The sequence below is a fragment of the Lycorma delicatula genome, chromosome 6 (assembly GCF_047948215.1).
Source record: "Lycorma delicatula isolate Av1 chromosome 6, ASM4794821v1, whole genome shotgun sequence".
Taxonomy (NCBI): domain Eukaryota; kingdom Metazoa; phylum Arthropoda; class Insecta; order Hemiptera; family Fulgoridae; genus Lycorma; species Lycorma delicatula.
In genome coordinates this window covers 131,689,485-131,716,409 of record NC_134460.1, presented here as the reverse complement: position 1 = coordinate 131,716,409, position 26,925 = coordinate 131,689,485, and the positions used below count along the sequence as shown (strand labels likewise).

Here is a 26,925-nt window from a genome sequence, read left to right as displayed (position 1 = left end):
AGATGCATTATCCTTTAAAATGTACTAACGCCTACTTGGAATTTATAATGCTGTGCATCTTGGTCCTGTTTTTAAAACCGATTTGTTAATTGAAAAGAAATAACTAATAAAATATATTGTAATCTACAATTATCACTCACTAAAAACGTTTTCTGGTTACATTTACAAAGCCGACTCACTTTTAAATTGCTATTAGATTAGCAAAAAATAATTCTTACATATATTCATTATTATGGGCGATATCCTGAAAAAAATTTGATTGAACCCTGTTGATGTTACGTTGGCCCCACATGAATTTATATAAATTGTAGTCTATCTTAAAACCAGACGTATCACAGTCCTTGCAATTCCATCTTTAGATGATGTTGCCCATAAACTCTCCTCTGTATTAGTATGCGCTCCGGTAACTGGATCTCGAAAGTAAACCGACTGATTAAGTTTGATGAGAAAAATTGTGTGTAACCTTTTAGATTAAGTTTATCATTATAACCTCGCCAACAATCCGAAGTTATGTTCGTCCCGTGTCACTTCTTTATAACATTTAGTAACGTGTTTTTTGTTCGACTGAGGACTGCATTTATACAATTTGTTTCTCTCAAACACTCACTAATAAAGGTAAACCGATCCACATTACTTTCGCCTTGAAAAAAGCCATTCATTTATTTCCTCGTTCAGTTCATTCCCTCCTATTATTACTAGCTTAACAGAGTAACATTTCCGCACACTTCTCTCACAAAATGTTTCTAATCAGTAAACCAAATATAAGAGATATCATGAAATATCTCTTACTCATATACATAAAACCTTTCTTTTTCTGTTTAGTCTCCGGAACCACCGTCAGGATTACTTCAGAGGATGATACGTATGAGTGTAAATGAAGTGTAGTATTGTACAGTCTCAAGCCGACCATTTCTGAGATGAGTGGTTAATTGAAACCCCACTATCAAGAACACTGGTATCCACAATCTAATATTCAAATCCGTATAAAAGTAACTGCCTTTACTAGGATTTGAACCTTAGAACTCTCGACTTCGAAATCAGCTGATTTGCGAAGACGCGTCCACCACTAGACCAACCCGGTGGGTTCTATATATAAAACCTAGGATTATGTAAAATCCCTTAGGCTTAAAAAACGAACAGCATATTGTTTAACTAGCACCTCACGGATTAAGTCAATCAAACCCATGGTCGGAAGAAAATAACGATTAGCACAGCAGTATACGCAGTACATGATTGAAATAATCGACTGCACCGACTTGTACACAACCAGCGATATATCTATGTTAAAATAAAACAGATTGAAATATAATTACTATAACGACAAATAATCAACTTAAGAAATTTAATATTGTATATTATTAAGTAATCTACATATAATTTACGTAACAATATTAGTAATTAATAAAATTAAAATTAAGGAATGTGTCCGCTTTCGAAATAAGACTCGCGTTTTCAAGTATTATTGGTAATGTGGAGAATTGCTGAACTACCTCACCGGAAGAACCGATAAATTATTCGAAAATAAGTTTTTTGAACAAGTGTATATATATATATATATATATATATATATATATATATATATATATATATAAAAGTATAATATAATTTTGAACAAGCATAATATTATTTATATTGGAATACATACTTTACATAGAAAAGCTGAGATCTACCGATGTCGTTGTTATATTTTAACTGATAATATTCAATAGGAAACCGCAGATAAAACATTTTTGTTTCTTTAATTATTCGCTATCTCCTTACTTAGTGGCAAACCACTCTCACTAATTCTACATATAGATCAGTTTAGCTTCACGATTTAGATATATGGTGCATAAATAAAATAAAATTTTAAAAGTATTATACCTGTAAAAATATAAATAAATACTGAACACCGTTTAATTAAAACCTTAACGTTTTTATTTTGTTAAAACTTTATTTTACACGGCTATAAAAATATAGCAGTATCTTACATTCTGCTATTGAGGAGTTGAAGCACTCCTCAGAATGCACTCCAAGCACTCCACATTGAATGCATGATAAGTTAAATGATGTAAATCAATGTATTGTTTAAAAAAAGGATACATTAATCTGTTGCTTTACACTATTTGCCCCAGTCTTTATTATGACTGTAATTCGTGTAAAGTAATTGAAATACAAGAGAGACCTGTCAGAGTTACTTTCTCTGAAAGTAATTAGATTCACTATACAACCAGTACCTGTGGTAAACAAAATAAAAGTATCACTTCTTCGTTATAAGCCTTGAAGGTAAATAATAAATTATTATTACACTATCACTGTTATTTAAATAACATGGTTGTTAGCGACATCTTCACTGAATATCACCTACATTTCGGTAGACTAGGCTTGCTGATATGTAACCGTATATTTGGTTCAATGAAGAAGGTAACGCTAAAGCACGTTACTTTCCTTACTGAGTTTCTATAGAATAAAGCACCTGTACTACTGTAATATAGAAGCCTGAAATACACAACCAGAAATCTGAATGCTCTAAGAGTAAATGCTCAGATCCCGGAGAAGACTGCTTGATAAATCGTCTACATTATAGATCACATCTCCTGCATTACGGTATATTATAGAAGCCTGAAATATACAACCAAAAAGCTGAATCAGTTTACAGTGAGAAGGTTTTATTATTTTGGAATCAAACATCATCACCGTTAGAATCATAAAACTCTTAGCAAACTGGAAAGTTTTTGTTTGCTTTTCCCGAAGAAAACAAATAGGAAAACTTTTATGGAAAAACCTAACTAAATACACCATGAAAATGTAAAATACTTTTTTGAATAGTTTTTTCGTCCTTAAAAAATATAAAGGTTATAAACTAAGGAGAACCTTCATTTTTCTTCTGAAAGCGACATATATTTTCAGTTATGAACAATATTCTGCTGGTAGTTACTCAGGATATAACTTGATAAGCCGGTTAAATGTTGATAGTATCTAACGCATTTTTAAATAAAATGATAAAATATGCATTTTGTAATTTTACTTAATTAGAAAGTTAGTTATTAAAGCACATAAAATATTCTTTTAAAAAATTATATATTCGTAAAAAAACCGGATTTAATATTGATAATTATCAATATTATTTGAGAATAATCATTAATTAATAATAAAGCCTTACTATGTAGTCAAAGCTTACCGCTAGTCTGATTAAAGAAACAAGACATCTAATTTTAAGCTGTTATAATCCTGTTATTAACATTTATATATATGTTTAAAAAAGCTTACAACACAGTTGTTTCTGATGCACGGCTTATACACACAACTTAATTTAAAATATTTATCATTTTAATTAATTATAATATTTGTTCGTTTATTTAATTCAATGATTCTAAATAAAGCGGACGCGGATACCGTAACTGATTCGCGCGGATGTGGCGGTACTAGTGTCGACAGTCGGCACTAACTAAACTAATGTAATTTCATAACTTACATAAAACAAATTTCGCGTGTATGATCGCAATACTGATGTAGCCGCGAGGCTTAACGCACCGGGGGGGGGGGGGGCGATCGAGTTCGAGACCCCAGCCAAACCGCGTTACTTTTTTACACTTTAAATATTATTCATTTATTTAATTCTACCGCTCACCTGTGACATCACAACATAGCTGTAATTTAGACCATTTTTGAGGTGAGGATGCGATTTTGCAGAATTTTTTTTTTTGCAAATATTGTTTTTTTTAGTCGTTAACAAATGAAATTTGTATCTCGAAATTTCGAGATACTGAGGGTGACCTTCCTCTACGGCCTCACCACCTTGATTTTTTAAGTCGAAAATTTAATGGCATCAATGCCCAATATATAGAAGTAATCTGAAGAAGTTTGGTCAAAATCGGTCCAGTAGTTCTGGAGATTTAGAGACCAACACCGAATACACATACACGTACATACAACATTAATATCCGGATAATTTCCATCCGGTTTTTTGGGTTCCGTAGGTATCAAAACGTCAAGATCCAGTGAAAACCGCATTTGCCCAAATTGGACCGATTACAGTATTTTCCCTTTAAAGCTATAAGGCTATTTAGACAGGAAAGTAAAATAAAAAATAACAAACAAAATGAGTTTTCAATCCTTTAAAGCACACCAAATTACTTTTATCTTTTAGAGCTATAGTGTTAGACGGGAAAGTAAAAATAGTAATGTTAAATATGACGCCAGTTCTCTTTTGCGTTATTTTATTAAGAAAGAAGATTAGAGTCACTTGAAATGTGAATATGGCGAAAATGGAATCTGTAAAATGGGAGAATAAAGTAAAGTGCTACGAAGGAAGGAAATGTTTAAAAATATAAGAAGTAGAAAGATGAATTTGTAGGACAATTGGTAAAAAGGGAATGTTGCTGAATACAACAATTGAAAATTGTAGATGGAGAGAAGAAAAATGGAACAACATTTTTATCAGGTGATAAAAATGTATTAAGATCTGCCAGAAGGAATACACGATTGACTGATTAAAATATTAAAATACGACTATATTAAAAAACCTGGATATTGGAGATTTTACAGTTCTTTTTACTACTGAAATTAATCGATAAAATTATCCTAATTAATTTATATTGTTAAGATACGTAAATAAGGATTTTCTTTTTTAACTTCGTTAAATTTATGTTGTAAGGTGATTATTTCATTAATAAAGTTTCTTTAATAAAAAGACTTCCAGTTAACAACTAGAAACCATTTATTAACGATAGTGCAGAGTTTTCAAATAAAAATTCTAAAACATGTCTGTTTATAAAATGATAACTATATTTTCCAAGGAAATTGAAAAAGGTATTTAAACAGATATTTGTGTAAATTCCGACGATTGTTTACGTGTAAAATAAAATCTAGTTCACTGTGTAAATGCGTAACAGCCTACGCAAAAAAAAACATCAACACTCTACGATAATAAACAGTTACTCGTAATCTTTAGAACAATATATTTTTAAATTTTTTTTAGATGTTAACAAAGATTTTAGTGAGTAGTTTCTATAAATAATAAAACCACATTAATTTACCGAAAAATATATATTTTGTAACGTCGAGAGATACATTTTTGTACATATTACAACCATTATTTGTTTGAAATGGTAATATTAATTAATAATTCTTTTTTCATAACATATTTTCGTTGAATATTGTTTTTAAATTAACTTCATTTTATTTTGATTTCCTCAATACTGCCATGATTCATCGATAAGCAATCAGAACATTACTATTATTATTATTATAATACGTTATTATTTCTATTATACCTTGAATATTATCCTTTGTATGAAACAAACATTTGTGTGGAGGCTCACGTATTTAATAAAGTGGGATTAATTTTTTTAGCCGTTTAGAATCCATTAATTACGTGAAATACAAAATAATGTAAAATCATACCTATTTGCAAATAATAAATTGTAATCCCAACTTCAACCAAAAATTAAACTTCTAGAACGAAATAATTTAAAGTAATTCGAACGAGGTATAAAAAGAATTATAATTTTATATCTGTTATCTACGCATAATAGACATACATTAGAATCTGACAATGTCTAACGTGACGTACCTGATAAATTACTTTATTTCTCTAACGTACTTTTCTTAGTTCTGGTCGAAAAGTTTAAAGATTTTACGCTTCCTTTATATATTATATTGAGTAATTTCACTATTGATAAAACATAATTTGAAGAATTTATCATGAAAACATGAGAACTAATAAGAATAATAGTTGAAAAATGGCAGTTCCTTTAAAAATGGTATATATTTTACTCGTACGTCGTCTATATTAGTACTGACACGTCCCTAAAGTGATCACTTTTCCCAGGTTTTAACGGCCCTTCAATATAGACAAAAGGTTTTTCTCCGCGCGCGCGCGCGTATGTATATACTGAGTATTTTGTGTTTCTGAAATATTTTGATATATATATATATATATAAAACAAGATCACAAAATATTCAGATCCAAATAAGACACTACGCAAATAATAGAAATAAATATAAAAACGCAGGTAAAATATTAAGATTACAAATATTTCACATTATAATTCTTCAGTAAAAACAACCATTTTACAATATTATGATATTATTATTTAAAATAAAACATTTCGTCTTCAATGCTAGGTTTTATAAAGTGCCTTAAAATCAACAAACATATTGCTCGGTGACTTATCAGTTTTTGCTCGGAGACTTAATCACTTTTTTTATTTTTGCACTGATAAAGCTCGCATTGCAGGCGAAACGTTGTATTATTGTTTTGTAATCTGTTTTATTTAAGTAATAATATCATAATATTGTAAAATGGTTGTTTTTACCTCAAGAATTATAAAATGGAATGTTCGTGATTAAATATTTGATCTGCATATTTATATTTATTTTTATTATTTTGCATAGTGACTTATTTGGATCTGAATATTTTATGCTGTTGTTATTTTAACAACCAACCTAGAAGTTATAATTTATTATATATATATATATATATATATATTTTTTTTTTTTTTTTCAGGTGATTCAAAAAAATATAATAAATTTTCAGGACACGTTCCGTTAGTGAAAATAAAGAAGAAAAATAATATAAACGTAGGTTCGGAAACGCTTCGTTAGCCAGTGTCGGCTGCGAAAGATCTTGCCCTTATTTCTGCATCTTCGGTAAAATTAAGTCAGACTATAATTCTTGGGACCCAAAGTAAATGGTAAATTAGTAGTTTTATACAAAATCCAACCTGAAAAAATGAAGAAAAAAACTTGTCCTAAAACAATGATTTTTATAGTTTTCGAGAAATCTGGGGAAAAAGACAAAAGAATTGGGTCGAAAAACACACTACTTTTCTTTGGCATAAATAACGTTGTTAAACGGGAAAAACACATACAAGTTTTAAACAAAACTAGTAGAGAATTTGGTTCTCAGTGAAATGGTATGAATAAAGTCCATAGAAACTAATATAAACGTAAGAATTTTGATGTTTATTAAAAACAAAACATATCAAAAAGTGGCTGATTTTTTTAACTAGTTATTAAAGAAAACAAATTTTCATTTATAGTTTTATATGTATACATTTTACATAGAAAGCCGAAAATTTGTCTGTCAGTGGGTTTGTTTATAACAGCATCACTCGAAAACCAACCCACCGATTGCTTTCAAATTTGCAGAATATATTCGTGTAATCCCAAGGAAGGATTTAAGCCATAGTCCAAGGCCCTAAGCCCCCTTAAAAGTGAATTTGTGAATCAAAAATATTCATTAAAGAAAAAAGAAGATTAATCCTTTTACTTCATTATTACATTTCTCTCACCATGGCAACAGAAATAATTTACGAATTTTCATCATCAAAAGTGTGTGTACTTTAGTTACCACATTTACTTCTATTCTTTCTTTTGTAATTAACTTTCTTTTAAGGTTTCTATGAAGCCTTTAATTGTTATTTATCAGTATTATTCTCGCAAGTATGAGAGTAACGAACACTGCGGGAGTCCAGAGAGCGGAGCCCTCTGGCTAGACGGTAATGGCGAGCAAACCGAGCTCTGCGGCCCTGGGATAGATCCCCGTGTCTCCTGGCTAGACAAATATATACAGTAGCATCCCCATCGCGGCTTCTCTCGCGGAATATATGGTTACTTGATTTTCTCGTCTAGGTCAAAGTTTTTAAATGTTTTTTAGTCAAGTAACCGGAGGCAGGTGCAGCTAGTCGCGGCCCATATGTGTACAGTAACAGTGGCAGTAGCTGTGTTGGTTAAGCCACCCTTAAACTGTAAACTGTCGCACCGTTAAAAAATCGAAATTCAAACATACCCGAAAATGGTTTTTAGATATTTATATGAAGAGTATTTTCAAGCCCAACTCTAGTGAATATCTCGTTGAGTGTAGAACCAAATGGGGAAAATTTACCATCATTGTTCAAAATGTTTAACCTTTCAAGATCGAAATTCGATAAATCTACAAATAGGGTTTTAGATATAAGATTTAGATAGATATTTATATATCTATTATATCTTTTATATATATATATATATAAGATTACACAAAGTATAAATCAAGCTGATTTCTTCATTTGTTGCCGAGAAATTAAAAAAAATAGTAAATTTCATTTTTACCCCATTTTAACTCTTTAAACTCAGAATTTCCAAAACTTCTTTCTTAGTATGCACTTACAGCGTAAGAAGAACATATATGCAAATTTTCATCAATTTATCTTCAGTGATTTTTATTGGGCGTTGATGAATCAGTCAGTCAATCAGGACATGTTCTTTAAATACATATACATTTTATATTATTTTGGGATTTAATCTTTTTAAGATATTATATTATTTCACTGTTAAATTATATTTAAATTCTATTAAATAAACCAACTAATTATAATTAATTAAATAAAAGCAATAATAATAGAATTATTCTGTGCAATATTTTAATAAAATCATTTTAATAAATAGAATCAGTATGATTATGGGTTTATAAATGCTGTTCTTAATATTTTTTACCGTTGGGCAGAAACTACATTATGTAGAGTAGACCAGCACGCACATACACAAACACCACACCATACCTACATCAAGACCTAGCCAAAACACCATAGCGACTCGTTTGATTAAAAAATTTTAAATGGAATTTCTCTATTTTCATTAATTTCAATCTAATTTTCAACTTCAACTTTGCTTATGAATTTATAATCATTTCTGAATTTTTATTATAAAATTCTACTTTTGTTAGAAACAACTATTTCAGTACGATTTTTGGGGATGAAAAGATCATTCCTTTTCCATTTAAAAAAAACATATATACATAAAGTACACTGTCGCTTAAGAATATGAACAACATGAAATTTGGTTAAGATATTATATTTTAGCTACAAATTTAAAGAATTATTTTATTGAAGTTATAAAGCTGAAAATTTATTAATTAAAAAAAAAGTAAAAATCTATCAATTTTTTTTTTTTTTTTTTAAATCTAACCGATTATCTTCTGTGTAAAGGAAATCTTAATAAAATAAAATAAAATCTGGTTTTAATTTGGTGTATATTACAATTATTTTATTACTAGCACTTATAAGATTATAACAATTCAACTCTTTTGTTAACTAGACTATCGGGGATCGACACCGAGGAACTTCGTAGGAGCGATTATCTGTGCTTTACCTAAATTAAAAATGTGTAAAATACAAATTAGTTATACATTTTTTTTTTTTTTTTTTTAATTAATTTATACTGTTTTGTTTACTTAAAGAAGTTAACAAAGTGATAATTGTTGTAATTTTATTTATACACGGTTGTTTCATTGATACCACTCTTTAGTTTAGATCATTAAGAGAGGCCTTACACGCATAACATGTAATAAAAAAATTTGTTTTAAAACAAATCCGAAAGAGAACTTAAAAACATGCTTTATATTTACCAATCCAGTGTGAATAAAACTCGAAGGAAAATCTTGTTTTAAAATATGTTTTTTGTTACAGGACCGTTTTATCTTACTATAGATGATTAAGTAAAAAGGTTTGTGCTAACAATCTTTTTACTCGCAATGTTATTCTAACAAAGCTAAACGGTAAATATTGCTTTAATACAGCTGATTTTTGTCAGTGTTTCTGTGAAGTTTATCATTATTTAGCTATATTGCAACATTATTTTGTTATCGTTACTTATCTATCGTGCGTAGACATGATTGACCAAAAACCAGTTTTTTTTTGAAAATTTTTTATAACATATATTGTTTTACAGTGCAAACCTCCCTTTACAATAAAATTTAATTAGAATATTGAAATATGTGTAAATTATATTTATAAGAACGTCAGAAAGGAATTTTAAAAAAAAATGTTGGTGTTTTGTTAGTAGAAATTTTATTTTAAAGCAAATAAAAGATGTTTATCACTTTAAAAAATTATATTCTTAATTACCTTACTCCCGTTTCACACAAATAATATCGAAGTGAAACGGGTTAAAACTACTTTTCCTTCAATTTTTCGAATAAACTTTCCGTAATGAGATCGCATATTTTGAAATAATAATAATTATGGAATTAATAAAATCAGTTTAATTTTTTTTTTACTATTATTATAAAGTGTAAAAGTCATCGATAAAATTATAACACGATTGTACGTAAATTTGAACACAGGCCCAAATTTAATATTGCGTTGGTATAAATTAATAATCATTGTGTAAATACGAATATTTAAACCACCTGTAAGCGGAGACAAAATTTTTATTGAATGAGGCGTATAACTAGGATGTAGAGAATACGAAATGAAAAAAAATTAATAAAAAGAATAAATAGAATGGATAAGCGCAGTATATCTATAAAAAAATGATTGATGACAAATATGTAGAAAACTCATAAAATGAGTTTTCGTTATATTCACTACTATACGTTGATAAATGTATACATAATATTTTAATAATATATAAAAAGAAATTAACTGATACCCCACCTGATGGTAATTCCTTTTTTTCCTTTTTTTTTACTTGAGTGACTTTAAATAAAAAAAAAGAATAACAAGGTTAAAGATTAAATAGATTTTCAGTTGATCGTACGTTTTACAGTAACTGACGACACTTTCACTGTCACTGTTGTTCTCATTCGCTATTTCCGTCTAAAACCCTTCACAAAGTTCACTCTACAATATACCACAGCTTGCTACAGTATTTTAATTCACTTCCAGTCACACGGAGGCGGTCTAAAACACATCTAGCGGTAGACGACACGGCCAGAGCAAAATACATTCACTCTTTCTTCCCCCCTCCCAACACACACATACAAACAATTGCCACGTCCTTTGCCTGCACATGCACACTACCCCGTCGCGTCATTACCCATCTTCATTTATGTACCACCCACAACAGTTACCGCCCTACGTTTTTATCATCTGTATTATAAACCTAAACATAGAACGTTATTGTATGCTGAAAGCAGTAAGGCCTATTCAATTCTCATCTCGTCATTATTACCACAAATTTTCTTTAGTTTAGAAATGATATAAATTTAAAAAAAATCCTTACTGTTTTTATTTCATTTGTGTATTCATAACTTCTTTTTATTTCATTTTTATTAATAATAAATAAATAATATAAATATATACACTCAATAGAAATGAGAATAATTTTGTAAAAAAAATCTTGATTAGTCAGTTTAAAAGGTTGGTTATCGTAAAAATACTGGTTAAGATTTTCTGCGGTTTCCTGTACATATATCAGGAAAAATATTAAATTATACAAAAAGAAAAAAATATTAATTCTAATGTAAATCTTTACAATTTAAATAATTATATAAGTAAAAAAAGATCAAATTTAATGAATATTATATACACAGGTGATAATTATTCTGATAAATATTTTAAATTTCATTCTATACCTTCCAATAATTTATTGTAAATTAAAAAATTAAAAATTAAGCAATTAACCTTAATTCTATAACTATTTCAATTACGGGAAATGTGATAGTTTTTTTTAATCACAAAGGGGCAAAAGGTGACATGATGAAACAGTACGAAGTTTTCAGATTGAAGACACTTTGAATAAAGAAAATTCAATAAAGTATTCAAATACTACACAGAATGTGGAGGTTACCGCTCGTTCAAATGAGCAGAATAAGGTTGTAATTTATTATACGGAGTGTTCAAAAAGTGACGCAACCTTATGAGAAAAAGTATAAGTTAAAATAGTAGTTGAAAGTTAACTCCATTATGCGATTCACGTAATTGAATACGACATTGCATGTTCTTAAACACATGTTGTAACTTCGTTGAGGATTTGCAGCGACGCATCATTCAATTCCGCTCTGCAATTCGAGAATACTTTCGTTTCTTTTTCCTGTTTAGCCTCCGGTAACTACCGTTTAGATAATTCTTCAGAGGATGAATGAGGATGATATGTATGAGTGTAAATGAAGTGTAGTCTTGTACACTCTCAGTTCGACAATTCCTGAGATGTGTGGTTAATTGAAACCCAACCGCCAAAGAACACCGGTATCCAAGATCTAGTATTCAAATCCGTGTAAAAATAACTGGCTTTACTAGGACTTGAACGGTGGAACTCTCGACTTCCAAATCAGCTGATTTGGGAAGACGCGTTCACCACTAGACCAACTCGGTGGGTAATTCGAGAATACTGTGAGGATGATTTTTGTAAGTAGCATCCTTAAGGCATCCCTACAAGACAAAAAGGACAGGAGGGGATAAATCAGGAGTCCGAGGAGGCCACAACCCATTCGAAATCACTTGTCCATGAAACCACTGATCCAAGAAAGTCATAGTGTTGTTGGCTGTATGAGCCGTAGGATTGTCCTGCTGAAACCACGTGTACTTTAGCCGATAGTAGAAATTGTTGCACCATCTGTATGTAGCGCTCACTGTTCACTTTGCCATGAAACAATGTCACGAAGATTCGCCTACGTGGCATTGCACACCAAACAGCCCCTTTTTGCCCGTGCAGCTGATGCGGATTTTCCGAACACAAAATGCGTGAATTCTGTGCATTCACGTATCCATCAAGGTGAAACCGTGCCTCGTCAAACCAAAACCAGTCATCGAGTTCTTCCCCATCTGGCGTTACAGATGTCATGAACGTCTGACAGAAAGGTACATGTTTTCCGGTGTCTACAGGTAACAACTAGTGAACAACACAAATCCTGTACGGATACACCTTTAAACACTTGCGCAACGCCGTGAGGCCACCATCAACGGAGAGAGTAGACTGGCTAGACAGGCGTCACACAGACTTCATGAGACTAACAGAATATGAAGCTTGCATGTAGATCAACATTTCTGGTGTTAGCACATTCGTTAGAACACGAACACTTCTGGCTACATCTGCCACATACCCTCTCCTGGAACTTGTACAGCTGCTTGATGAAGGACTTGTTTGGTACGTTCACACCTTACTTTTCTGTGAAGACATTCTGGGTCTGGGCATAACAGGCACATCTAATGTGTTGGGAGACAATGAATATTCTCTGCTGCATTGTGTAATCCATTTTTCTTCAATTAAACATGCAAGAAAAGAAGGAAACATTCTTCCATAAGTTTGGGTCACTTTTTGAACACTCTGTATTTCTAGGAACAGTATTGTCCGTAAGGCTTTCTAATTATTCCATTAATTAACCTGCAATCAACAAAAATTGTACGAGTGAAACATTTTTAAATTTAAGAATATCTGAAATGCGAAAGATTTGGAACCATAACAACGAAACATTCTGTGAATATATATCATTTATCATGAATTGAATTCAATTAATTAAGTAGTGTAAGGAAATTAAATTAAAAAAGTGGAAAGTAAAATAAGGTAAATAACGAAACTCTCGATCTTAATTGGTAGCAGATGGTTCAGCCAACACAAAAAAAATAATATTATTGTACTAGTAATATCGTAAGCACCGTTTTCAGGGACAGCTTAATGTTACTTACCGATCACTGTTGAAGAAGTACGTATTTCCTTTATATTTACATATATCCTTTTTTAAAATAACGTTGCTGAAGAGAAAACCATAAAAATAAGTTCATCGAAAATTAAAGTAAGATTAAGAGTTTAATAGTGTACTGAGAAAAGCACAATCCTGTACAATAATAGGAAAGAAATCTCAAAGAGAAACGTTAATGTTGTTGAGATAGATTAAAACGTAAAACAGTGAAGTATCTAATGCATAGATATTGAAAGATGGACTAAAATATGGTGGACGACGCCCGACATTAAGAGTATATTGCATCAAGAGTCGAGGGCAAACCATTTATTAGTAGTTGGTCATTTACGATGGATACTTTCACTTCATCTAAATTATCGATGTTTAAGAAAGAAGATAAGCAACCGTCATTTTGAAACGTAAATTTTATAAAAAAGATCTAATGTACAAGTTAACCACACATTGAGGAAATAGTCTAACCTTTTCAAAAGAAGACACCATCAACAACAGTACTATTTTCAATATTATCAATGAAGGGACTTCATAATAACTCAGAAAATATCTTCAAGATATGTATTTTCATATAATTTCAGAAGATAGTTGGTTGATTCTTACATTCATATTTTATTCGATAAAAATATTTTTTAATGAATTCAGATCGTCGTTGGATTCATATTAACTCCCATTAAAAAAAATCCTTCATTACATGCTAACTCCTAATCTTTTAATTAGATTCTCGTGACAATCAAACGCTTGTCCTAGCTAAATTATTTAATCAATATGTTTGATTTTAATGGCTGTAAATAACCTAATACGAGTAAGTAGTCCCTTCTGAAAATGTCATATCAATTCTCAAGAATAACCAGATCCTATGACAGGATTACAAGGGAAATAAGAAAAGACATAATTTCCCATAAGTTCAAAGTTTTGGGCTTTTTATTCTTGAACATGGTACGAGATGAATTTATGGAGATTTCTCTTCTAGAAGACTTTCGTGGATGACTACCTCTCTTAGTTACACTCACACCCAAAGTTGAAATTCAGATAGCTTAGCCGTCACGAAGGACTGGCGAAATATATTTTGCCTAATTTGAAGCTTCTGAAAAGTATTGAAAAATTAAGTTTTAGAACGAACCCGTTAATAAATACCGGGTGTCCGAAAAACAATTTCGCGGTTTTAAATTAAATTTACTTTATTATTACATTTATAATTACAAACGTATGTGTTTTGTTACATGAATCTACAAAGTGTAAAGTTTTTCACCTTTAAATGTGACTCAATATGAGCACCATTTACAGCTTTGCAAATGTCAAACCGATAATCCACCTCATTCCAAACTCTGGCAAACATGTCTGCAAGAATCGCTTCCAAAGCTGCTGTTATTATTTTTTACGAGTGAATGGATTTTTCTTGATATACGATGTATTTTACATAGATTAAAAATAATGTAAATCATCGGCGTCAAATCGAGACTACGATGGAAGTTTCTCTGCCTATCCGGCCCCTTCTGGGAACCGGTCGTTAAGGGCAGTCCGCGCAACTTCTGCATGATACGGGGGGGGGGGGGGCTTTCATTCTTTTGGAAAATTAGGTCCTCCGTACGAGTATTTTCAATCTGCGGAAACACAAAGTTCTTCAACATATCTGACTACGCTGTGCCTATAATACTCTGCTCATGGAAAAAAAATAATAGCCCAAAAATTCGATTGTACGTGATAACACACCAAAATTCATTTTTGGATGAATTTAACCGATTCATTTGGATTTTCTAAGCTCCACACTCGACAATTATGGCTATTCTCGGCTCCATGAACATGAAATGTTGCTTCATCAGAAAATAAAATGCGCTCCTACCAGTTTTCATTAGCAGAAATGAATGCGGTTGTTAGAAATTGAACCTTTCGTTAGGTTTCATGGAGTAGCTACAGTTTAAAAGCATAAGATTTCAATCGCTTGCGAACAACATCATGGACAGTGTTTTAGGAATGTTTAGTTGACGACTAACACTACAAATTGAAAATTTGGGAAACGGTTGTCTTGTAATATTCTTCAGTTAAACCAGAGGTTCCCAAACTTATTTTTCTCATACACCACTTTCAAAATTTTGCTGGTTCCGGTGGATCCCCTGCAGCTACATTTCTACCATATTTCCTCCAATTTCGCTTACGAATTGTGAACCCCCATTTTTTTGTCACGCCAACGTAGACCCCCGTCGAGTCTCCCGTGGACCCCTGGGGGTCCACCTGGACCACTTTAGGAATCAATGAGTTAAACCATAAGTCTGAAACGCTGGAAATATATATTCCTAAAAGAATTAATGTATTTTTTTTATAGTAAATGAACTGTACGTAATATTATTTGGCTGCGTAAAATTTAATTAAGTTAAAAGATATAGAAAATCAGAAAAAAACACATTAAATATGAGGATTTTATTCAGAAAAATTAAATTATTCCGTTTACTTCAAATAATTAATTATTTTTTGTTCTATTTAGGTTAAATAAAAAATATTAAGATTTAAATGATGAAATATGGGAGAACGATTTTATTTTACTGTAAAAAATTTCTATTTCATTAGAAATTAAACGAAATATTAAAGTATAATATAATACAAATAAAGCAGTAAAATAGAGTACAGTAAAATAACTAGAACTGCTTTGACAGTATTGTAGTGTGACCTAACACTCATAAAAAAATTGTTACACTAGTTTTTCCATTATGTACAACAGAGGTTCTATTATTCGATTACTCAGTATTACAGTTCTGTAGCTAATACTAACATAAAGGGGCGTAAAACGTCGATCTAATAAGAAAGAGAGAGATTATGAAATATAATATACAATAGCGTGTTGTAGTAACTCAAATCGTTTATCAGAAGTCGGTTATCTAACCACTATGACCTTACTTGAAAATAAACGGAAAAGTACATACATACATACGCATGCGCGTATATACATTTCCAGCACTAACAGCTGCACGCATGCATATATGTAAATAGATTAAACATTAACACGTACGTGCATGTAAAAATCTTGATATTACATACGCATTATTTTTTTGCACGCACAATTATAATTGCACAACCACGCGCAAAACATACGTGCTACATAATTAAAATGCTAAAAAACTGCGTTATTGTCAAAGTTAACGTTAATCGTATAACAATGTTTAAAAAATGTACCACCTTATTTATCCATTCGGTGAGTAAAAAGTAAAAATAAAAAAGAAAAAAATAATTTAATATTTAAAGTGATAAATTTAAATATATAAACTAATTTAATATTTGCTATATCTTTTAACATAAAATTTTTCGAGCGAGACTACACCGATTTCAATACTAAAACAAAGACTTGTTTAACGACGTTATTAGGTAATACTAATGATGACTCATTGTTATGGCGTAATAATAATCAATGTTGAGTTAAAACTATTGGGGAAGTTTACAGTGTGACCAGATTTTTATACGTTAACATCTTAACTACCTTTACTTAATAGAAGGGTCATATTAACATTATGAATATAATACTCAGGGGAAGGATTATTAAAAAAAAAATTATATACATATATAATAAGAACGAGTACATAAATCTCCTTCCACAACATAAATTTTAATGTAAAAATGGGTATCAGATCATTATTTGGACCCCATAAAAGTATGAATCATAAGCATTATTTAGCCAATATCTAGACCTATATTTAGAAGAAAAGAAATTAACTTCTCTACTTACAGTATTTATATTTATGAATGTATCACCTTTGCTAAAATGAATAGTTTCGTAATACTTAAAAGAAAAACAAATCCTCTTTCACATCAAACGGTAAAATTATTTTCGTGTAACTCAAAGCAATGCTTTGGCTTACGATAAAGGAACTTATGATTCCATTGCCATTTTTAATCAATTACTGAACCGTTAAAAAGATCTTCCCACTAATTTATTTATAATAAATTCAAAATACTTTCTTTTATCAACCAATATAATTTTGTGTTAGAAATTTTAAATAATACTAATTCAAAGATTTTTATCGAAATTTTCTACATTATCGTTCAACGTATACATAAATATACCCCAAAATAATTTTCATTAATGCTTTTTGAATTGTGATTTGTTTTGTAGTTTTTTAAATTTTTATTTTGTACCTACATGTATTTACCTTATTATTATTTCAAGTACTTGTATTTTAAGTAACTAACATGTACTTTAATCACATGTATTTTTATTTTATAATTAATCTGTATTTTGTGATGGTGCTCTTATGAAGATTTATAAGAAAAATATTTATAAATATTTAATGATTTTGTAATCACATACTTAACCATTTTTCTAATCAAAGTAATTGCATTCTAAGAAGTGAAATTGAAGTTCTTCAGTTTAAAAATATCAGTTTAAAACTGATAAAAGTGGAGTATTTCAAGACGCATAGCGATAGAGTCATTGTAATAAGAATAAAATCCAAACCTAAACCGACAACGATTGTTAACGTCTATATGCCTACAAGCGCCCATGATGATGATGAGGTAGAGTGTGTATACGAAGAGATTGATGAAGAAATTAAACACGTAAAAGGAGATAAAAATTTAATAATAGTTGGAGATTGGAATGCAAGCATTGGAAAAGGCAAGGAAGGAAATATAGTGGGTGAATACGGGCTGGGCAAAAGGAATGAAAGAGGGGACCGACTTATAGAGTTTTGCACGAAGTATAATTTAGTAATTGCCAACACCCAATTTAAAAATCATAATAGAAGAATATACACTTGGAAAAAGCCAGGCGATACTGCAAGGTATCAGATAGATTATATCATGGTTAAGCAAAGATTTAGAAATCAATTCGTTGACTGCAAAACTTACCCTGGAGCAGACATTGACAGCGACCATAATTTGGTGATAATGAAATGTAGATTGGGGTTTAAAAACCTAAAGAAAAGGTGTCAGATGAATCGGTGGAATTTAGAGAAGCTTGAGGAAGAGGAGGTAAAGAAGATTTTTGAAGAGGACATCGCAAGAGGACTGAATAAAAAAGATAAGGTAGGGAATGTAGAAGAAGAATGGAAGAATGTTAAAAAGGAAATTCTTAAATCAGAGTAGTGAACTTAAGTAGAACAAGGAGAACTGGTAGAAAATCTTGGATTTCAGACGATATATTGCAGCTGATGGATGAACGTAGAAAATATAAGAATGCTAGTGATGAAGAAAGTAAAAGGAACTATCAGCAATTAAGAAATGCTATAAACAGGAAGTGTAAACAGGCGAAAGAAGAGTGGATTAAAGAAAAGTGTTCAGAAGTGGAAAGAGAAATGAACATTGGTAAAATAGACGGAGCATACAGCAAAGTTAAGGAAAATTTTGGGGTACATAAATTAAAATCTAACAATGTGTTAAACAAAGATATGTGTTAAACCAATATATAATACGAAAGGTAAAGTCGATAGATGGGTGGAATATATTGAAGAGTTATACGGAGGAAATGAATTAGAAAATGGTGTTATAGAGGAAGAAGAGGAAGTTGAGGAGGATGAAATGGGAGAAACAATACTGAGATCTGAATTTAAGAGAGCATTAAAAGATTTAAATGGCAGAAAGGCTCCTGGAATAGACGGAATACCTGTAGAATTACTGCGCAGAGCAGGTGAGGAAGCGATTGATAGATTATACAAACTGGTGTGTAATATTTATGAAAAAGGGGAATTAGATTAATAGTAGAAGGAAGATTAAAGAAAAACAAACCAACATACTTGGCGTTTATAGACCTAGAAAAGGCATTCAGACTGGAATAAAATGTTCAGCATTTTAAAAAAATTAGGGTTCAAATACAGAGATAGAAGAACAATTGCTAACATGTATAGGAACCAAACAGCAACAGTAACAATTGAAGAACATTTGAAAGAAGCCGTAATAAGAAAGGGAGTCCGACAAGGGTGTTCCCTGTCTCCGTTACTTTTTAATCTTTACATGGAACTAGCAATTAATGATGTTAAAGAACAATTTAGATTCGGAGTAACAGTACAAGGTGAAAAGATAAAGATGCTACGATTTGCTGATGATATAGTAATTCTAGCCGAGAGTAAAAAGGATTTAGAAGAAACAATGAACGGCATAAATGAAGTCCTACGCAAAAACTATCGCATGAAAATAAACAAGAACAAAACAAAAGTAATGAAATGTAGTAGAAATAACAAAGATGGACCACTGAATGTGAAAATAGGAGGAGAAAAGATTATGGAGGTAGAAGAATTTTGTTATTTGGGAAGTAGAATTACTAAAGATGGACGAAGCAGGAGCGATATAAAATAGCACATATAAGCACATATAGCGATATAAAATAGCCGAATAGCACAAGCTAAACGAGCCTTCAGTAAGAAATATAATTTGTTTACATCAAAAATTAATTTAAATGTCAGGAAAAGATTTTTGAAAGTGTATGTTTGGAGTGACGCTTTATATGGAAGTGAAACTTGGATGATCGGAGTATCTGAGAAGAAAAGGTTAGAAGCTTTTGAAATGTGGTGCTATAGGAGAATGTTAAAAATCAGATGGGTGGATAAAGTGACAAATGAAGAGGTATTGCGGCAAATAGATGAAGAAAGAAGCATTTGGAAAATTATAGTTAAAAGAAGAGACAGACTTATAGGCCACATACTAAGGCATCCTGGAATAGTCGCTTTAATATTGGAAGGACAGGTAGAAGGGAAAAATTGTGTAGGCAGGCCACATTTGGAATATGTAAAACAAATTGTTAGGGATGTAGGATGTAGAGGGTATACTGAAATGAAACGACTAGCACTAGATAGGGAATCTTGGAGAGCTGGATCATACCAGTCAAATGACTGAAGATAAAAAAAAAGTTTAAAACATCAGTTTTTCAGTTTAAAATATCCTATCTGGAATTCAAATATTTTTATAAATATATATTTAAATTTGAATTATTATTTACTAGTGCCTCTAAATTGTAATTTAAAGGAAATGTACATATCAGTATTAATTAAAATTTGCATCAAAGCAGTATTAATGAAAATTATACAAGTTAAAATATAATTTTAGATGTTGAAATCATACATTATACAATGCATTTTTTATATTTCTATCATGAAGTGGCACAATCTACATATTTATTGATTATAAATAAATAAAAGATGACATGTTTCTACTTATGAGATTATAGATTATCCTTATACTTTTATGAAAATTGAAAATATGTATCCAATTGCTTTAAAAATTACAGACATTATTCAAGTGACAGTAATCTAAATGTAAAAGCAATCTAACTGATTGTATCTATAGAATTAGTTTCCCACCCAGAACATATGTTTAGAATACATGTATATTCAAAATTCTCAACAGTTATATTTATCAACTGATCGCTGAATAGTATACTAACATTTACTATATTTAAAAATATTATAAACACAGAAAAAAGAGCTACTGTTATTTGGTTGAAAAAAATTTTTTTTACTGTTAATAAATACATTTTGATGAAATCTACTTATATCAATTATGTAAAAAAATGTAGAAAATGGATATAATTGTACCATATAAATGAAGATGTGTAGTTTACATGGATAAAACATCACAGTATATAATTATATTATAACTGCAGTCAACTTATACAATTGTTATGATATTAAAATTTAAAATATTCACTGTTTTAATAATGATCGTTAAAATAAATTCATCTTCAAAGGAAAATTTACTAAATGATTATTCAAAGTTTAATCAGTTACAACAAAATCTACTTAATGATTTTATAATTAAACAAGGTAGAAGAAACTTAGATATAGTATATCAAATTTCTGAATCAGCAGGTAACTCAATTATCATTTCATATATGTTATAAAAATTATTATGAAGATGCAAATAATTATGCTGTCTTCATAAACAAAACAATATGTTTAAGATATATATAAAGCATCTTTTTTATTTATATTCTATTAATTAAAATAATTTTAAAAATCATACGCAAGTGAAATTATTACATGTAATGCATTGTGCCTAAAATATTTTACATTTAAAAACTACTATACAATGAGTCATTTCTTGAATACAAGAATTGAACCTTAGATACACTAAGCTAACACGTAGATTCATAAGATCATTATGCGAATGTGTGTAAGAATTTTATAAGCATTTTAGGATTGGTTTTTAATATACTGAATAAATTAACATTTTTCATAGTAAATATTCCTTAATATGAACGAAAACTAATTTTATCAAGTGCTTTCCATAGAATAAAAAATACCCCAAGTACACAGCTAATTAATTGTTTTACAAACTGAGCTGAATGAAGCTCATTTTACAAATACACATAATTTAAGTTGCCAGATGATAAATCTGAAAATGTCATAGTTCACCTCAATTTTTTTAAAAATATTTTATCATTATCTCCATACAAACATATATTCAGAGTATTTCCAATAACTTTTTTGACTTTTTTCTGTATTTCTCTTTGTTAATTATGCCTTGACTCAAAACCATTCTGACAGATTTTAATAAAAAAATAATTTAACATAACTTCAATTAAACACTACATTATAACATACTAATGTTTCTTTTATCATATTTTTGTTTCTCTGGGAGAACTTTTTCTATGAATTTTTTATATTATTTTACTTAGAATAATACTCTTAAAGAAAAAACTTATGAAGAAAGCTCATACATTTTTTCTTTAATATTTCTGTTTGGAAGTTTGAACTACTTCTCTCTTGACAATTCTTTTTTTTTGTTTTATTCACATGCAAAGTATTTAATCTGTATGCAAAGTATGCAATTTAATTTGTCAAGTTGATCATATTTGATGACAATGAATGTATTAAACCCTCATGGAATTAGAAAACCCACCCAGTAACTTAACTTTTCAATTTCTACAATTCATAAATTAAATTCTATTAACCTAATAGAGATACCCCCATAATAGTAGTTTAAAATTTCTTTATGAATTCATTATTTTAATGATATATCATTTTTTAATTATGTTTAATATTTCCTTTCTTAAGGCAAAGCTACAAATATATCATTGATAAAGGGATTTTCATAATAAATTAAAATGAACATGGTATTAGTGTTATAATTCACCACAAGTACTTTAAATATTTATGTGATTCCCTAAGATATAAATAAAATACTGTTATTAACATTTGCATCATCACAACAAATAATTTGAAACTGTAATGAAGTTTATAGGAGTCTGTATTATTGCAACATTTTTATCAAGTGTACTTCTCCTTTAAGGAAAAAGAAAATTTGATGACATTAATCTTGAAGTTGTACTTAAAAAAGTTATTAAAAATTAAATATTTTTTTCCCATCTGATTCAGAATTTTTTGTCAGAACAATTTCAATTTCCTATCAGAAGAACCAAAGTTAGGCTAATCACACCTCCATGTCTACTAGGTGAGCCAAATAAATTAGCTATTACATAAAAATAAGAATTGTCTGGTAGCTTTTTTTCTAAGATAAGTATCATGAACAAATAGTGCAATGAGACCTAGCTAAGAATGTTATTCTTATTATAATGAATCTTTCAGATAGATTCTTCAATTGGTTTGGCTTTTTAAGTGCTAGGTTGTAACAAAATAACCCACCGTGTTTGTCTAGTGGTTAATGTGTCTTCCCAAATCAGCTGATTTGGAAGTCGAGAGTTACAGCGTTCAAGTCCTAGTAAAGCCAGTTATTTTTACACGGATTTGAATACTAGATCGTGGATACCGGTGTTCTTTGGCGGTTGGGTTTCAATTAACCACACATCTCAGGAATTGTCGAACTGAGAGTGTACAAGACTACACACTTCATTTACACTCAGGCTAACAGGAAAAAGAAAGGTTATAACAAAATAACATACATGCAAAGAGTATGAAATGTTGAAAAAATTACTCTCCTTTTCTGAAATTTGGTAAAAAACAAAAAACTTGAGTTCAGATACTATTGTAAATTTGACACTATTATTTTGAAAAGTGTAAAAAATATATTATCTTATAATTGTAGGTTAGGTTTTTTATTAAAAAAAATAAATAACCAAAAATTTAATTCTAACTGTAGATTTTCTAGAACCCAATATGTTTTTTAAATCCAAATTACATTACAGTTTAAATCTGGATGTTGAACATTGATGATAATTTTACATTTTAAACAAGTATTTACATAAGTTTTTTATGAAAGTGGTGAATTTATTAAATAAACAAAACATTTTTATAAAGAAGTATAGTTTTTACTCTTAATAAAAAGCAGAAGAAAGAAAATTACACATACATAAACAACATTATAAAAGTATTACTTCATAAAATACAACTTGCAAGATAGTTATTAATATTAAATTTTGTTTAAGACTTAAAATTAGAGTACTTACTGAAAGAAATTACATTAACCATGTGGAAAAACAACTATCCAGTCAAATTTCATGATGAACTTGGAAATGAAAGAACAACATATTTCATATTTTATGATACACTGAATTCTACAAAAAGCTTTAAAGAAAAAGTAAGTAACTCGTTACCAATATTTAAAATAATTTTGTTAAAACACAATTTCGTTTTTAATGTGTCCCACTCTTACAGAATTGACATAATTACATTCTATTTTGATTGATGTTATGCCATATTCAGGACATTTTATTATTTATAACAGCTAATATTAATTGTAACCATTCAGTTATAACAAGTGTAATATGGTTATTACAATATAGTTGTATAGTTAATGTTTTTTCTGATTATTTTTTTTAGTTTGTTATTGTGTCTTGAGCTGATCTCTTTACTGTATTTCATAATTTTTCTTATTCTATTTTTTTTTATTTCTTCATCACAATATTTTATAATTAAATTTTCTAATCTTATCTTATCTTATCTTTCTTATTTACTTTACTTTAAATTCTCTTTCTATTTTATTTACTTTTTATTTCATTCAGTGATCAGAATCAGAAAAAGAAATGGTTAAACATACTTTTTAAAATTAAATTAATCTCATTTTCCTGATGCATAGAACTGGTGATTCCAAAGTCTTTTCAGAGCTATTATGCAACCTTTGATTTTTAGTGGTCTTCTTTGTAAAACATAATTTTAGCATTTGTTTTTAAAAAAAATATTATTATTATTATTATTATAATACATTAGACATTATAATCAATAAGCAAGAAGCTCAACTTTCTTGTTCCAGTTTTTAAGAACAATCAAATAGTAATCACAAAAACTTTTAACAAAAAATTTTTTTAACAACTTCATCCAAAACTGTCATCTAAATATTGTAATCATGTCTATAATAACTACAGATGGTAAAATAAATCAGCCAAGTAATCTTCGTCCATAACTAAAACTGAGTTTACAAATGCTAAACTCATAAAACTGCGCATAACGCAGTTTTAGTCCTAAGTGAGTTTAACATAATGTAAACTATATCCTACAAAAATACTTTTTCAAACCAAAGATACAAAAACTGATAAATGATACACAAAGATGATCAGCCAAAATATTTCTTACATTTTATGGGTTTTAGATAAAGAATTTTATCTGATTTCAGTTATATCATTTTTTCTTGCATATTTATTTCTATTTATAATAAAAAAAAGTAAAAAGAAGAAACTCAAAAAATTTTATTTGCTTAAATGAATTTTGTAAACACAAAAATGTCACTTCATCATGAAAGAAAAATATGACTAGTCATATAAATAATTTGAGAGATTGACTCATTCACATAATGTTTTGGAAGTCTCTAAAAATTTACAGAGTAGCCACAAATTCTCTTTCTATATAAAGAAATAAACATGAATAATAATTTATCTAATATTTTTACCCATAAAATGTAATTTAAATAACATCTGCATGTGAACCTCCACTGTTCACCCACAGCTTTATCAGCTGCAAAGAGCGTTTAGATAATATATTCTTACATGTTGAAAGATCAAAGTCGTAAAAACAATTTTTTACAACACTTTTCAATTCAAAAATATTCCTCAGTTGCAAACAGGAGATTTTTTTCTTTGATTAAATCCCTAAAGGGAGTTGTCACAGGTAGTTGAGTCTGGACTTCTAGGTGACCACTGAATTTTGAAGCCTCAATCAATCCAACACCCTTCAAAATGTTAATTTAAAAAGTTTTTTACTGACTGAGTATGATAAGCTCGAATTCCATGTTGCAGTAAAAAGCCAGTTAATTTCAAACCAATCAGTTAAAGCAGAGGAATAAAATAATTTTCAAGTATGTTAAGGAATGAAATGCTATTAAATACTTTCTTCAAAAATGTATGGCCTATCGGATGTGTTTCAGATATTGCTCACATCATTACATATGGTGGCTGGTCTGTGATTTTTTTCATAAATCTCAGAATTTTCTTTACATCAAAATACATGTTCTGAGATCTGTTTATTCAGGTAAGTGGTACACTTGGAGAATAAAACTGGTTTCAATGATTATAGATTGGAAAAACATAGCTCATTATATTAATGGATTGCCATACCAAGATGTGCTGTTATTAGACCCAATACAGAAATTAATAGCTAATCATTATGTTCAGGAACATTAAAATATAACTGGTTTGGCCGGGCCTAAACTATCACCTTCCCACGCAGGAAGGCTAGCACTTAACCATCTGCACCATTCTTGGAACATATATAAATGAATAAGGTTATACATACAAATTCATTAGAAATAATACAAAAAATTTATGCTGCATATTATTTTTATTTTTACAGATGATGCTTAGTAAAAAAACTTCACAATGGGTTTTCATGACAAATAAAAATATTAAAGATGATATTAAAAAAATGTCTGAATCAATACCTAACAAATTAGAGTTGTTTATATTTAATTTAAGCTCAATACATCATGAAGATAATTTTAAGTACAAACTGTATCACACTGAAGGAAATGATAATGTACTTAACAATAAAGAAAACAATATTTTAGAAACTTCAAAAATGAATACAATACATAAAAAACAACTGAAACCAAATCTTAAAAAAATTCAACTTAACGTCATTGCTGTAGAGGTAATTCAACATTTCAATACAATAAAATAAACTTAAAATAATAAGTGAAGAACTTCAATAAAGTATCTTTTGGATTCAAGATAATCTGTTTAATCCCAATAATTTTTTATCTCTATTTGATTAGCATTTGTTTTTTTGCTTTGCGTAGTAAGTGAAAATATAAATAGAATTTTTAAGTTGTATCATGCTACCTAACAATTACAACTAAACCAATACAATAACTTAAATTTACCATACTCTTATCTCGTTCTAATCTGATAATCAGAACTAGAAATAATGTTTAATTTCCACAATCGTTGGAAGAAAATAAAATTAACATTATTTTTTATAACTTTCAGATCACAAAAACAGTACAAAATTTCTACTGGTATTTCACCACAAAAACTGATATTTCTACTGGTATTTTTACTGTAACCACCACAATCTAGTATATTTATAACAGTACTATCACGCCACTGAATATGTGTAATGACACTGAGGAGACATTCCCCAATGTAATCATAAGGAATTGTTCTGTAAATTTATGAAATAACTATACTAGGCCAAATAAATTATAATTCTTTATTACATATACATATTTATAATAAATCCAGC

General features: G+C 29.4%; 1 protein-coding gene across 2 annotated transcripts in view; it reads right to left on the bottom strand.

Annotated features, from left to right (window-relative positions):
- Positions 1-10,700, bottom strand: part of LOC142326842 (CYFIP-related Rac1 interactor B) — a 57,238-nt gene extending 46,538 nt beyond the window's left edge. For both annotated transcript variants that reach the window (XM_075369579.1, XM_075369576.1), the window contains exon 1: positions 10,401-10,700. The gene's annotated coding sequence lies outside the window, so the exon portion shown is untranslated. The remainder of the gene's footprint in view (positions 1-10,400) is intronic.
- Positions 10,701-26,925: the final 16,225 nt, after the last annotated feature.